Raw genomic sequence first — 14,194 nt, 5'->3', positions numbered from 1 at the left:
CCATAAAGATATCTTACATTATTCATGACTATTACATTATATTAAAGCCTTAACAAGCTATATGAAATTGTGTCATTTATATTCCTTATCTCCTTTTAGTAAAATTATTTCTATTAGGCTAGACCTATAATTTTTTCCATTTTACTAGTTTTCACATAAATAATCTCGTCTAATGTGTGTTGCGCTCAACTAATTCATATGTATGTAACATCTTCGTATAATCTTACACTGTTAAATTACTGTTATCACCATAAATATTCTATCCCACAATAATATTTTAATAGATCTCTTCCACTTCATTAAATTCAAATAACTTTCATAAATTCCACTGCCTTCTAGTTTCTTACAAAATGCTTTTTATTTCTTTTATTGTGGGACATCTATCTATCATTCAGGCTTCGTTTGAGATGATTTTCTTACTGTTTTTTGAAACAGTTTTTTAATACAAGAAATTTTTTAAACTAAAAATTTTCTTGCTTCTCGAGGAACCATGACAGCATCTAAGCATGCATTTGTCCAAAGGGGTCAAAATCATACAATGAACGGTCCCAATGACTTGTTCTCAGCCCATCCATCCATACTCCATGGAAGCATTATTCCATAGAATTCCCAGTTGCAAGGATACATCTCCTTGCTTGCTATAATTGAGAACATAATTTTTTTTCTTTCTTTTACTTTTTTTCACTTTCCCTTCCTTCCATTCCAAGGCTGGAAATCTTCATCTCTACATCAATCTTAAAAGAATTTATATGGAGGACCATCCATTAATATGCTTAATGGAGTATATTCCTTCCCTTTGGATTGCATCCCCTTCACAGAAAGTGCCTCAGGTTTGTAAAAAGCCACTTTGTCTTTATCTCCTTAGCTCCATTAACTAGCATGGACAAATGGACTCTTTTGAGGCAAATTATTAGGTTCGGACACCGGACAAAAAGAATCATCAGGATTTCTCTGTCTATAGTAAAAGCATAATCAAAGCTCAGCTGCTACAGTACCTGCGCTTTGATTGCAGTTTTACTGTAGACAGAAAAATATCCGAATGATTCTCTCTGTCCGGTATCCGAACCTCATAATTTCTCCTCTTTTGAACCCATAGAATCCAATAGCCAAATCTAAATTCTACAAGTAAAATGAACTAACTTTAGTCAAGTTATGCTCGTGATAAGCTTATTCCTCTTTGAACTTGTACGAGAAGCAAAAGCTTAAATAGTTAAGGCTTAGTCTGGGACGGTTTTATTATTGCTTCTTAAAGGAACTTTCTAGTACCAAAATGTTAATATTTTAACTAAAAAATTGCTTTGAGAAGCAATAAAAAAATTGCTCCAAACGAAGCCTAAGTTTGCATGAACCAATCCATGGTGTGAAATTTGATAAAAAGAATGCTTAAAAATCAGATCTCTCTGACTGAAGCATCCTGTGTTGCAGGAGAATGGATTCCTGATCAAGCAGAAGCTTTTTGATTACATAATCAGCACCATCATTATAAAATGAAAAATGTTTATAGTAGAATGTACTGCCATATTTTGAATCATATAGATTTAAAAATGTTAAAATTTATGCTGAGATTGAGGTTTCGTTTGGGACAATTTTCTACAGCAAATTTTTGGTATAAAAATTTTCTTTAAAACAGTGATAAAAAATTGTCTCAAAAGAAACCTAATACTTTATATAAATATGTATATGATTGTATTTTTAAATTAAACTATGATTATCAATAGGATTATAATTATATTAATTTAAAACGCATAATTAGAGCTGCAAAAAGCTCATCGGGTTTGTCACAATCCAACCTGATCAGGACAAATCCTATGGTGTTGAGCTGTAATTGGCAAATTCCAAGATCTAGTTATAGAATGTTTCATATTAATTCTCTTCTAATATTCATTTTAAATAAATAACAACAAAGTACAGAGTTACTAAAATATTTAAGTACTGAAAATAAATTCATCAATAAGATTTCTTTTATTTAATCAAAATATATATACACTACGGTACAATATTGCTATAAACAAAAGTTATTTAACTAAATAATAACTAGTCATGATTGTACAAAAATCAAAACAAAGAAATACTTATAAATTCAGATCTAATTATGAATTGTTAATCAATAGGCTCTTTTCACTTTCCAGATCTTAAAAAACAGAAGTAAATCCACAATGAGTTACAACATTTCCGCAAGCCACATAAACCGATTTAAATTTTCAAATTCTTTTATTAAATAGCTTTTCAAAATATTTAAAAGCATTTAAATGTTGTATGATAAAATACTATGCAGTAATAAAAGCTTGGCAGTTATCCAAATATGAAATAATAAAACCGAGCAGTTAAATAAATTGAGCAATTAAATAAATTGAAATTTATATCAATTTCATTTCAGTTTTTCATTTATTTTATCGGACTCAAAAAGAATCTCAAAACATTTTGATCCCTTATGAATAATTTTTGTTGCTTATAATACTAGAATATACTCGTTAGCATCAGAACATGGCTTATAGTCACTAGAGCAAGCCTTAAAAGCACCAAATTCTTAGATACAGACAGAGTTTCAAAGAATTTTGACTCATCTATCCCTCAATAGTTATAATTCAGTCACATATACACATAGTTTATCACATTATGCCAATTAAAATATAATTGAGCACGCGTTAGAATTGCATAATTTTCTAGAATGATATCAAACAGAAATTTCTACTGAGTTAAATTTTACAGCTTCAAAACATAATCAAATAATCAAGGATTGTGTAAACATTATTTTAAGACATTAATTGTATTACAACACAATTTTTCAGTGCCCGGATTATTTTCTATTTGATAAAATTATATAATTTATAAAATACCAGATAAAAATTTCTAAAAAAATATTCAGAATGTTCATAACCTCAGTCTCTATAACATATAAAAAGTTAATCAATAAAAGTTTTCTCAGTGCAAAGTTATTCTCATCTTTCGATAACAAAAATATAAATTAATTTATTCTGAATATTTTTTAAAAGTTTGATACTTTTGAAAATTAAAATAAGCATAATGTGATCTACCTAGATCTGGACAACTTTCCCAACTCGGGCGACGCCTAAAAAGAGCCCAAGTGGCTAAAATTCACTTTTATCTCTCCAAACATCTCTTTATCTTTTAATAATAATAATAATTTTTTTTCTATATTTTTTATAAGAAACTAATTTTTATCACTTTTTTGGTTGAGGAGAAATTGAGTAGATTTTTTTTTTATTTGCAAGAATATTGTTGCGTCTAGGAGTATTTGTGGCGATAGAGAAATAAAAAGTTTAACATCTTAGCGTTGTACGAAAATTCGGCACGCAATCAGATAAAAAGAGAGGGTGCATCATCCATTAGAGGCACCAAGATTTTTACGTGGAAAACTCCTGAAAAGGGGGAAAACCACGGGGCCTGACCCAATTTAAATGAATCCACTAGTATTATTGTATGAATCCACTAGTATTATTGTTGATTACAAATGAGGCCCTTCCTTACTAGAAGGCCTTAGCTTGACGTACATCTTATAGAGTATATTACATGGTGAGAATACATAGCATCATTGTTGATGTGTTTGTTTGGTCTGAAAGATTGTTGTCGGTGGACGACGTAAGTCGGAAAGACTGTAATCGGCGGGCAACGGAGGTCAGGAGGACTGTAGTCAGCAGGTGACGTAAGTTTGAAGGACTGTAGTCAGCGTGCGACGTAAGTCAGAAGGACTGTAGTCGGCGGGCGATGTAAGTCATAAGGATAGTGTCTGGTAGAAGTCCAAAAAAAGAGAGAAATCCAACATCAGATAGATGTTCGATGAAAGTCCAACAATAGGCAATATTCTAGTGTATGGTAGAAATTTGGCGACGAGCGGAGGCCTGGTGTCGGGAAGAAGTCCGATGTAAGTTGGTGGCTGAGGATAACTCTGGCTTTAGATGGCATTCAGGCAGAACTCCGGCGTCACTTGGAGGTCGAACGGAATTCCGACGTCACTTGGAGGTCAGGCAGAATTCCGGCGTCACTTTGATAGAATTCTGACGGCGGTGGTCGAGGAGTTCCCTCCTATCATTCTTCTCTTCTCCTTCTTTTTTCTTGCTTGGGCCCCCTCTCATGAGAAATGAGGGGTATATTTATAGATTTTCTAGAGTGACATAGCCTGTAAATAGATGAGAGATCAAGGGCAAATATGGAGTGGTTCGGATGAACAACCGATATTGAATCCTTCGATCGTGGACCGTTTATCAGGCATTTGAAGATATTAATGACTTCGAAATTCAGCGATCTTGGGCTCGTTGGATTTGTCTCATCGAGCCGCTCGATTTGACCATAAGCTTGTCAAGTTCAAAGACCGTTTGGTAACTCAAATTGTGGTACGAACTTTCCAACAACGCTTCGGGTACTTGATTTGGACTCATTTGGGCTCGAATTGAATTGAATTTGGTGTCGTTGGGTTCCTATTTTTGAGACGCTCAGTTTGACTGTAAGTTTGCTGAAATTGGAGTTTATATTATTCCAGATTTAATTTTTGAAGTTTCAAACTTGATTTTTGTCTCGAGATTCATGCCCAATCAAGATAATTTTTCGACAACATATCAAATAACAAGTATGCTAAAGAACGAACAGAAGCTAATGTTGTTCACTTCAGATTTGCATTGTTAAGTATAAAATCATAATAAAGAGATATACGAACAAGTTCTAAAAAATTTCTGGATAAAACCAATTTCTTATAAATTACATAAAAAAAAACCAAGATATTACTATGAGGTAGAATATATTTTTTTATAAAAAAATATTATTAGCATGTCCTGATAAAAATAGTCTAGATTAATTTTAAAGCTTTTAGATCTATTTTAGGTGAGTATATTCCAGTGCTTGTTGCCACCTTTATTTTCTCTGGCTGGTCTTTTGGAGTTTCGTTCGATTTTGTTGGCAATGGGTTTTTTTGGGCAATGATGTGGCTGGGGCTCGTTTCTTCGTCGTCATTGCTGGTGGCAACCTTTGGTGATGCATGGTCTCTTGCTCGGTTGGTTGGATTGGAATCTTTGCGCTTATCCTCGCCAAATTGGACGGTCTGTGCGTGGCTTCGGGGAAGCTAGGAGCCTAGGCCAATTACTGAGCCCTCATATTGATTTCACTTTGTATTTTCTTTTGCTTTTTTAGCATTTGCTTCATTGCCTTTTGTACTTCTTTTTGGGTTTAATATATTTTGGTTTATTAAAAAAAAAAATTAGATGAGTATATTATATAAATAATACATATATCACTCATATAAAAATAAATCTAGGGGCTTAATACAATTGAATTAGAGGAATCAAATGGAAATAAATATAAAAAGATTTTGTATGATAATATCCTGATCATATTTCTATTGGAATAAACCTTTAAAAGAAAATAATTTGTTTTAGATTAGTACAATATGAATTATTTATTTGTTGCATTTTTCTCAAAATAGGTCTACAGATTGTAAAGTTCATGTTTGACATTGAGTTTCAATTATCCGCTTGTAGGCACCACATTTCTGTAATCTCTATAAAGGAGTAACTAAATATTTTATTTTCAAATAGTCATCCTCTTCTTGAGTTGTGATGACGAGATTTTTAACTAGGTCAAATCTTGTGATATTTTTTCGTTCCGAATTTTCCACGTAAAAATTTCTTATCTTACATGCTAACTTTTCTGACGTAAATTTTCAAGAACCTAACAATCCTATTTTTTTTTTCTTTTATCTGAACATCTTGATCACACAATTTCTCCCATTTGAAAGAAGGTTGCAGATGGCGCTATGACTGTAATATAGATTATTGGGATAATGAGTACAGTTTGGGGTCATCAAGAATAAAAAGAGCAATTTCTTCAATGTACGTTGCTACTGGTGCCAACGCTAGAGAGGGAAAGGAGGAAGATGTGATGATGAGAGTATTTAGGAGGAATCGAAGTTAATTATAACCACTGCCATAAGTTTAGGATGCTTATTTGGAGAAGAGAAGGAGAAGAAGGAAAGATAAGCAAGAAAATAGAAGAATATCCTCACCTAATAAATTATTTCTCAAAACATTTTTGATAGTCTCCCAGAAGGCTACAAATATGCTTGTTGCATTCTAGAATATTTGCGCAATAGATAAATATAAAGTTTAATGTCCTAGCTTTGTACGAAGATCTGGCCCGCAAACAGGGGTGTAGAATTTATAAGAGACAAGAGTTTTTACATGGAAACTCAAGGGAAAAAATCACGGGGTCTTAACCCAGTGTAAATGAATCCACAAGTATTTGCACTTGATTACAAATGAGGCCCTTCCTTAAGGGGAATGCTTTGATTCGATGTAACAAATATACATCATATGGGATGCATTACATGTGGGAGTTGAAAGAATCAATGTCGACATGTTCGTTTGGTTGGCATAATCATAGTTGACAAGCGATGTAGGTTGGAAGGATCGTAGTCAGACGACAGTGCTTGGAAGGACCGTAGTCGAGCAAAGGAGGTCGGATGCACCGTAGTTAGGCGATGGTGGTTGGAAGGACTATAGTTGGCGAACGACAAAGGCCAGAAAGATTGTAGTTGGATGACGGTGGTTGGAACGACTATAGTCGGGCAACGGCGGTCAGGGAGACCGTAGTCTAGAGATGGTCGATGGCGGGCGTAAGTTCGATGATAATTGGTGGCCGAGTGGAACGTCGACAAAAATCTAACGACGGTCGGTGGTCGGGCATAAATTCGGTGTCTGTTTGTGGTCGGGAAGAAGTCCTGTGACAATTAGTGGTTGAGCGTAATTCAGACGACAGTTAGTAGCTGGGCAAAAATCCAAAGAAAGTTTGGCGACAGTTAGTGGTTGGGTGATGGTCGAAGAGGAATCTGGTTTGGTCGGTGGGATCATAATGGGAAAACAATGTAGGTCGGAAGGAACATAGTTGGGAGATAGTGGTCGGAGGACTGTAGTTGGGCGACTGAGGTCGAAAAGACTGTAATTGGATGACGATAGTCGAAAGGATCATAGTTGGCTGGTAAAAGAGGTTGGAAAGACCATAATCGGGTGATGGTGGTCAGCAGTATCATAGTCAGGCAATGAGAGTCGAGAAAACCATAATCTGGAGATGGTCGATGGCCGGGCGAGAGTCCGATGACAATCAGTAGTCGGACATAAGTTCAGCGACAGTTTGTGGTCGGGTGGAAGTCCAACAAAAATCTAGCGACGGTTGGTTGTTGGTCATAAATTTGGAGTCAGTTGGTGGTCGGGCGTAAGTTCGGCGATAATTATTAGCTCGATTTAAGTCTAACAATAGTTGGTGGCTGGGCGAAAGTTCAATGAAATTCTGGCGACGGACAGTGGTCAGACGATGGTCGAGTAGGAGTTTGGTGGCAAGAGAATTTTTTGATTTTTCTTCCTCCTTTGGTCCTCCTTCATTGAAGAATGAGAAGTCTATTTATAGCGAGAAAATCAATGGCATATTGGGAGTGTTTCGAATGGACAACCGACATCAACTCTTAATTATTTACAAGTTATCAAGTAATTATGTATCTTATTGATATCAAAATTTGGCAATCTTTGGCTCGTTGGATTTGTCTCGTCAAGCCGCTCATTTGAGTATAAACATACCACTTTTGGAAATCATTTGGTTATCCAATTTATAATTTGAACCTTCCAAATGTGCTTTAGGCCCCCAATTTCGACCCATTTTGGCTCGGATTGGGTCAAATTTAATGTCATTGGGTTCGTCTTTTCGAAACGTTCAATTCAGTTATAAAGTTGTTGAAATTAGTTATTTGATTATATATGAATGCTTAAGAAAACAATATGAGAACAAAACATAAACTATTCATGGCCAAGAGGTTGGACTGATTCAACTTAAGATTATCTAATATTTTATTTGAAATAATTATTTTATTGATTTATAATATTATTTTTTAATATAAAATTTTCTTGAAAGAAATTCTAGTACTTAAAACTATTTTAGAAAGTAATTAAAAACTATCCCAAGGTAATGCTTTATTTGAGACAGTTTTCTTAGTGCTTTATGAAGCAGCTTTCAAGCACAAAAAAATGTAATTCAAAAAAATTTTGTACTAAAAAAATTGATTGAAATGAAGTCTTATATAAGGTTTCGTTTGGGATGAATTCATTACTGTTTTTTAAAGCAACTTTTTAATACAAAAAATTATTGAACAATAATTTTTTTTTACTTGAACATTGCTTTAATATACAGTAACAAAGTTGTCTCAAACGAAGCCTATGGCTTGGTTTGGAAGACTTTCTTGGTGCTTCTTAAAATATTTTTTAATTAAAAATTTTTAATTGTATAACTAAAAAGCTATCTAAAAAGCTACTTTTACGATGTCCCCATTGAGACGGCTAACGTAGGGGTTAACATCTGAATGACTATCAATTTTGTTATCTTCTTCTAACGTAGGGGTGCAATTGAGTCAAGTTGACTCGCGAGCCGGCTCGGGCTCGACTCAGTAACAGGCTCGACAAGTCGAGCTCGAACACGATTTCAAGCTCGTTGGGCTTATCGAGCGCGACTTCAAACCGTAAGCCACTCGACTCAATTAATCGTCTAGTAGCTCACGGAATGCGGAACGAGGGGGCAGAAGGCGAAAACTTAGGGGTGGAACGCGGAACAGTAGATGCGGCGTGTGCGAATGGTGGTGGAACAGTGGAACTGCGGGCTATTAGTGAGAATGACGTGCGAACAGCAGAGTGGCAGATGCGGGCCGTGCAATATTGCTGGCTGACACAAAACTTCATGTGAACGGCTGATGCGGCGGATGCGGCCACGTCGCATTGCTGGCGGACATGAAGCTTTTGTGCGACCGTCGGATGCGGCGGAACTGATGCAAACGACGGATGCAAGCCATACGACACTGCTTGCGGTAACAGAACTGCCGCCCGACGAGTTCATTTTCCCCTGTCGTGTCGAGCTCGAGGTCGACTTTTGAGCTCAACTCGAGTTCGGTCTCGGTATTTAACAGTCGAGTCGAGCTTGAACACCCCATGACTCGAGCTCGACTCGACTCGTTTGCATCCCTGGTCTATTGTGTCTTAGAAGAGGCTCATGTCATCATTCTTTATGTAATTTTCCATGCAAGACTTTCTCTTGTTTAGGGCCTATAAATAGACTGTTTAGCCCATTAAAACTTATTTTATTAGGTGGTTTATAAACAACCATTCAATTTTTATTTTTTAACATATGTAACACGTACCTATATTATTATTTTTGTCAAAATAATATTCAAATATATACATGAAAAAGTATATTTTATTTTAAATAAATTATTGTTACTATATATTCATTTATTTATAATTTTCCACATAAAATTAAAAAAATTAAAACATTTATCTGTCGTTGCTTTCTCACAGATGACTACCACCACAGTTCATAAATAAATAAATAAAACATTTTGGAATATTATAGTCTATATCAAATATGGATAAAAAATTAAATTATTATTATTATTAATTATTGGTAAACAATATCCAACATATCCTAATAATGATCAGAAATCGGACTATAACCTATTCCCCTACTGTGAGAGTGTGAGGCAAAGGTTCAAAATAAGAAAAGGGAATTTTTAAATGTGAAATAATAATTTGAATGAAATATATTTAGTTTGCTAAAAAATATCAGTATATAAATAATATAGTGTATTTGAAATATTTGAAGTTATTTAAATGAGTACAAAAAATAGTAGCTTCACTTGAAATAAATTGTCTATATAAACTAATATAATCCTTAAAACATCCAATAATTCAATTTCGATAATTGCGTTAAAATTAATAATAGAGACACATAAATTAGTTTTATTATTTCAAGGAAAAACGATTTGAATATTTATTATAAAATCAAATGTATATTTATGAAATATAAAAATATACTACCATGAGGCCCTCCAAATCTGCCCTTAATAGGCTCATTTGGTTACACTAAAAGATTGTTTTTTTTTTTTAATAATTTTATTTGTATTTATCATTATTATTATTATATTTTAAAAATGTGATAACCTGATAAAATTAGGGGAGTGACGGATCGGGTATGATCCAAAATTGAGTTGATATGAATCCAATTGATTTGAAATGTACTCGTTTAATAAATGAGTCAAAAATGTCAGCTTGAACCTGTTTCGATGACAACTCGAATGACTCAAACCTCATCTGATAACCCGTTTTGATTTTGAAAAAAAAAAAAAAACTATAACTTGTCAAATATAAAATTTAGATTAATTGATCAAATTAAGAAAGTCGTAACAACAACAACAACAAATTAAGAGAAAAAACAATTGGACAAGTCACTATCGCGTTCGTGGGTCTCTGTGAAACTTGCTCGCTAATTAAACAGGCCCTAATTTTGAACACAAATCTGACCTACTTATTAAACTGATTAACTCGATCCAAAATTTTCATGTCAGCCCGTGTCTAGTTATCGATTCGGACATTATTGAAACATGCACTTGTATAAATTTTAAAAAGAATATTGCTTTCTAAATTTGACAATAATTATGAAAAATATTTATTTAATTTAGTTTAACAATATTTAATTTAATTTAACAATATTTATTTTTAAGACTATTTAACAATATTTATTAGATTGGTTAATTAACTAATTTAAATTAGTTATTTTACATAACAATAATTTTTAAAAATATTTATTTATTTTAGTTTAATAATATTTAATTTAACAAAAAGTTATTAAATTGCTTAATTTAATTTAACAAACTAAATAATTATAATTATTTTTCAAAAAAAAATTAAATTCCAACAAAAATCTATCAGAAATACCATCAAAAAATTTTCCGGAATTTCTCATGGATTTTAATCAGACAACAATTCCATTGAATATTAGCATTTATCCCTTAGAGGCTTAGAGCAGACAATATTAAGTCAATGCCACTCCTACTTTTTGAAATAATTTGAAATAATTTATAGCATTAGTAGGCTTATGGCAAACACAATATGATTATTATATTTAAAAAAATGAAAAAAGTAAAATAGTCTTATGAGCATGAGGTGTACTATCAACCAATCACACTCAACTAATGGAACAATTATTACGTCCTCCGATCGGATGCAGAGAAGCATCCGGTCGTAGGAAAAAAAAAACTCGGTACCGTGGTGTACCGAGTTTTTTGAAAAACTCGGTACACCATGATACCGAGTTTTTTTTTCCTACGATCCGGTCAACCGAACCAAATAAAAACTCCAACTAATGTCTATTATTTTATGGATCCCATTGCTCAACTTGGATTCATAATTTAGAAAGCTACGATGGATTGGCTTTGAAGTGAAGTTTTAGCCATGCAATTGCCATCAACTGTCATAGCTTTATTATATAATTATTCAATTCAACAATTCATGAAATATGAATTTGTCTTAGGGTCTATTCGAGATAGTCGTAGTTATTTGTAAAGTTATTATTATAAAATTAATTTTTTTGAAAGCTAATGTAAGAAGTATCAGCAACAATAAAATAAAAATTGTGGTTGTGATCTTAAAAATAAAGATATAAAAAATGGTCTTGGATAGATCTTTATTATTCTTTGACTAGTTATTTGATATTATTTTAATAACATGAACAATATTATTTTTAAGGAAATATTTTGTGTCATACATAGATATGTAAGTGAGTTAACAAGGAATATTGAACCTCAAATTTGGGTAATCTAGATATATATTAATCTAATAGTAATATATCAGTATTCAATGGATGTGCTGAGTCAGTAGGCTCTTGCACTATACATGCACTATTTGATAGATAAGAAGATGAGAGTTGTCACATTGCTTAATTGTGTTGAAGTTGAGGCATATCTCAAATATGTTTGAGTTAAGATTCCATATATTTTCTGGACTTAGACATAGAGAACCTAAATTTTAAATTTTATAGGAATTTTCTTAATGGTCTGACTACAACATCACAATTAAAGCATGAAAAGAGAATTGAATATGAATTTTCAAATTGGTTAAAAAAAATGGTATGTATTTTGACAAGTAACTTTAAACTTATATATCATAATTAATTAATTTAGTTAAAATGATAATAATATAGATAAACTTCTTGCACCAATCAGGTGCATAATGAAGCCATATTTATAAGTGTAAGAACTAATGAATCTAGTTTGGGGACTTATGAGAGCAGTAAGTATTAGCCAATTTTTATTATCAACAACTACATATTTCAAAATAAAACTTGGTGTGAAGGTCAAAAAATAGAAAACTAAGGTATATGTATAAAAGGGAACAATCATACGGGTGATGATTGTGAGTATTATGAGGTATCATATGAAGTACTACATTTAGAATACCTTGGTGAAGGGAACAACTTCTATCTTTTTAATTGTGATTAGTTTGATTTAGTGTAAAATAAAGGAATAAGGGTGCATCCACTTTATGATATTATAAAAATAAAGCGAGATAGAAGATATGAAATATATGTCCCATTATCATTACTAGCCAGGCTACCCAAGTCTTTTTTTACTAACTATCCAGGTAGATTGTTATGTTAGCAAAATTTTCTTGTAGTTATCAAGACTAAACCTAGGGGTGTCATTGAGAATGCCACATTAATACTAGAAGTACATCAAGAAGAGTGTATGCCAAAATTTAAAGAGTCTGTTAATGATAGATATGATCAAATTGTAAATAATGAGACAGAGTTACAATTAGAGGAGGTGGACTTAGACATTGAGGAAAATACTAAAGATGATGTTAATAGTGAGGATGTGGTCTCTTCAAATGAAAGTGAATCACCTAGTAATTAATAGTTATGAGATAAATGTGAGTCATCGCAATGTAGCGCGCCTTTGTATACACCTCTCACAAGAAGTCCACAATTTCACTCCTCAGACCCCCACTTTCCATCACCGGACCCTACGTGGACAACTCTCTTTTACCTGTATTACCCCCCACCATCTTCAGGGTGTCCCTTCCACTTATTCCTATCCACTATACATTCCATCATTCTACTACCCACCACCCCCCTCATCTCTCTGCAGCTGGATCTTCCACGTAGATTGTAATAGCACCGACTACTGATGGGCGCATGCTGATTCAGCCCGAGGATGACACTTACATAATGCATGTCTTATATTACACAAATATTTGAGAATTAATGTTTTGAAGTAAATGTGTTGGGCATGTTTTACTCATCCATGCATGTAGCCCACACACATTATATGGGATATTATACAAAACAAATTTGATGCTCCATATGTTTCTTAGAAGAAAATCCTAAAGGAAGTGCACGACATGTGGTTTAGGGAGTTCGAAGTTATTAAGTTGAAGTATTGTTAACATTCGTTCATCTTTTATTAACTTAACAAAGAATAATTTTTGTTTTTTATATATATAGATTTCTACTGGTTGTCGGATTATGATACACTCATTAGAATAAACTTAAAAAATGACGGAGTAACTCACCTATGAGACATGTTCACACATATTAGGAGGATAGGAGAGCGACCACTTTAGATTAGAGAGGGTGTGAGACCTCGTTCCCTTACTGTTCCTCTCAGATTTGGATTTTTCCTCTCAGTGTACTCAGGATAGATTTCAGAACTGATGATTGTAGTGTAGTTCCTGAGTATTGTACATGACCTTTTGAGTTATAGATCGACTTGTATATTGATATTTTAAATTTTATAGATGTTTGATAGACTGGTTAATTGAAGGTTTTAGATAACTCTGGTAAATTATTTGGAAAATTGATTGACATTCTTTCCAAGTTAGATCTTGGGGCATCACAGAGGGTGTATAAGCCGAGCTCAGTAATTCTTGGGGTAGCCCAGATTATACAACGAGGAGGGATTAGAACAAACATAATTGAGCTTCTGACATTGGGGGCTTGTGTATCTCACTCAATGCCGGGGGCTCAGTTTCACATACTGAGCACAGATGACGATTGATAAAAAATTTAATATATTTTAATAATTTATTTGATTATGTATGATAATCTAAGTATATTATAGAAGGTGATGATGGGTGAAGAACTCACTACTGTTGAGTTGCACAGTCACACCCACAAACACCAAGAGGACCAGCAATGGGTGAGTGAGTGAGCGAGGAAGGACTATGTAAGTATATAAGATTAAAAATCTCAGATAAATATTACAAGTGATGATTATATAATGATTAATATTATATTATATTTTGTATGATGAGTATACATGGCATTAAGAGAGCCAGATTACAGCTGGTGAGACATCCTCTTGGAGTTTCACAGATAT

This window comes from Dendrobium catenatum, unplaced genomic scaffold (genome assembly GCF_001605985.2).
Source record: "Dendrobium catenatum unplaced genomic scaffold, ASM160598v2 fragScaff_scaffold_103, whole genome shotgun sequence".
Classification (NCBI taxonomy): Eukaryota; Viridiplantae; Streptophyta; class Magnoliopsida; order Asparagales; family Orchidaceae; genus Dendrobium; species Dendrobium catenatum.
Note: the sequence above shows the minus strand (reverse complement) of the source record.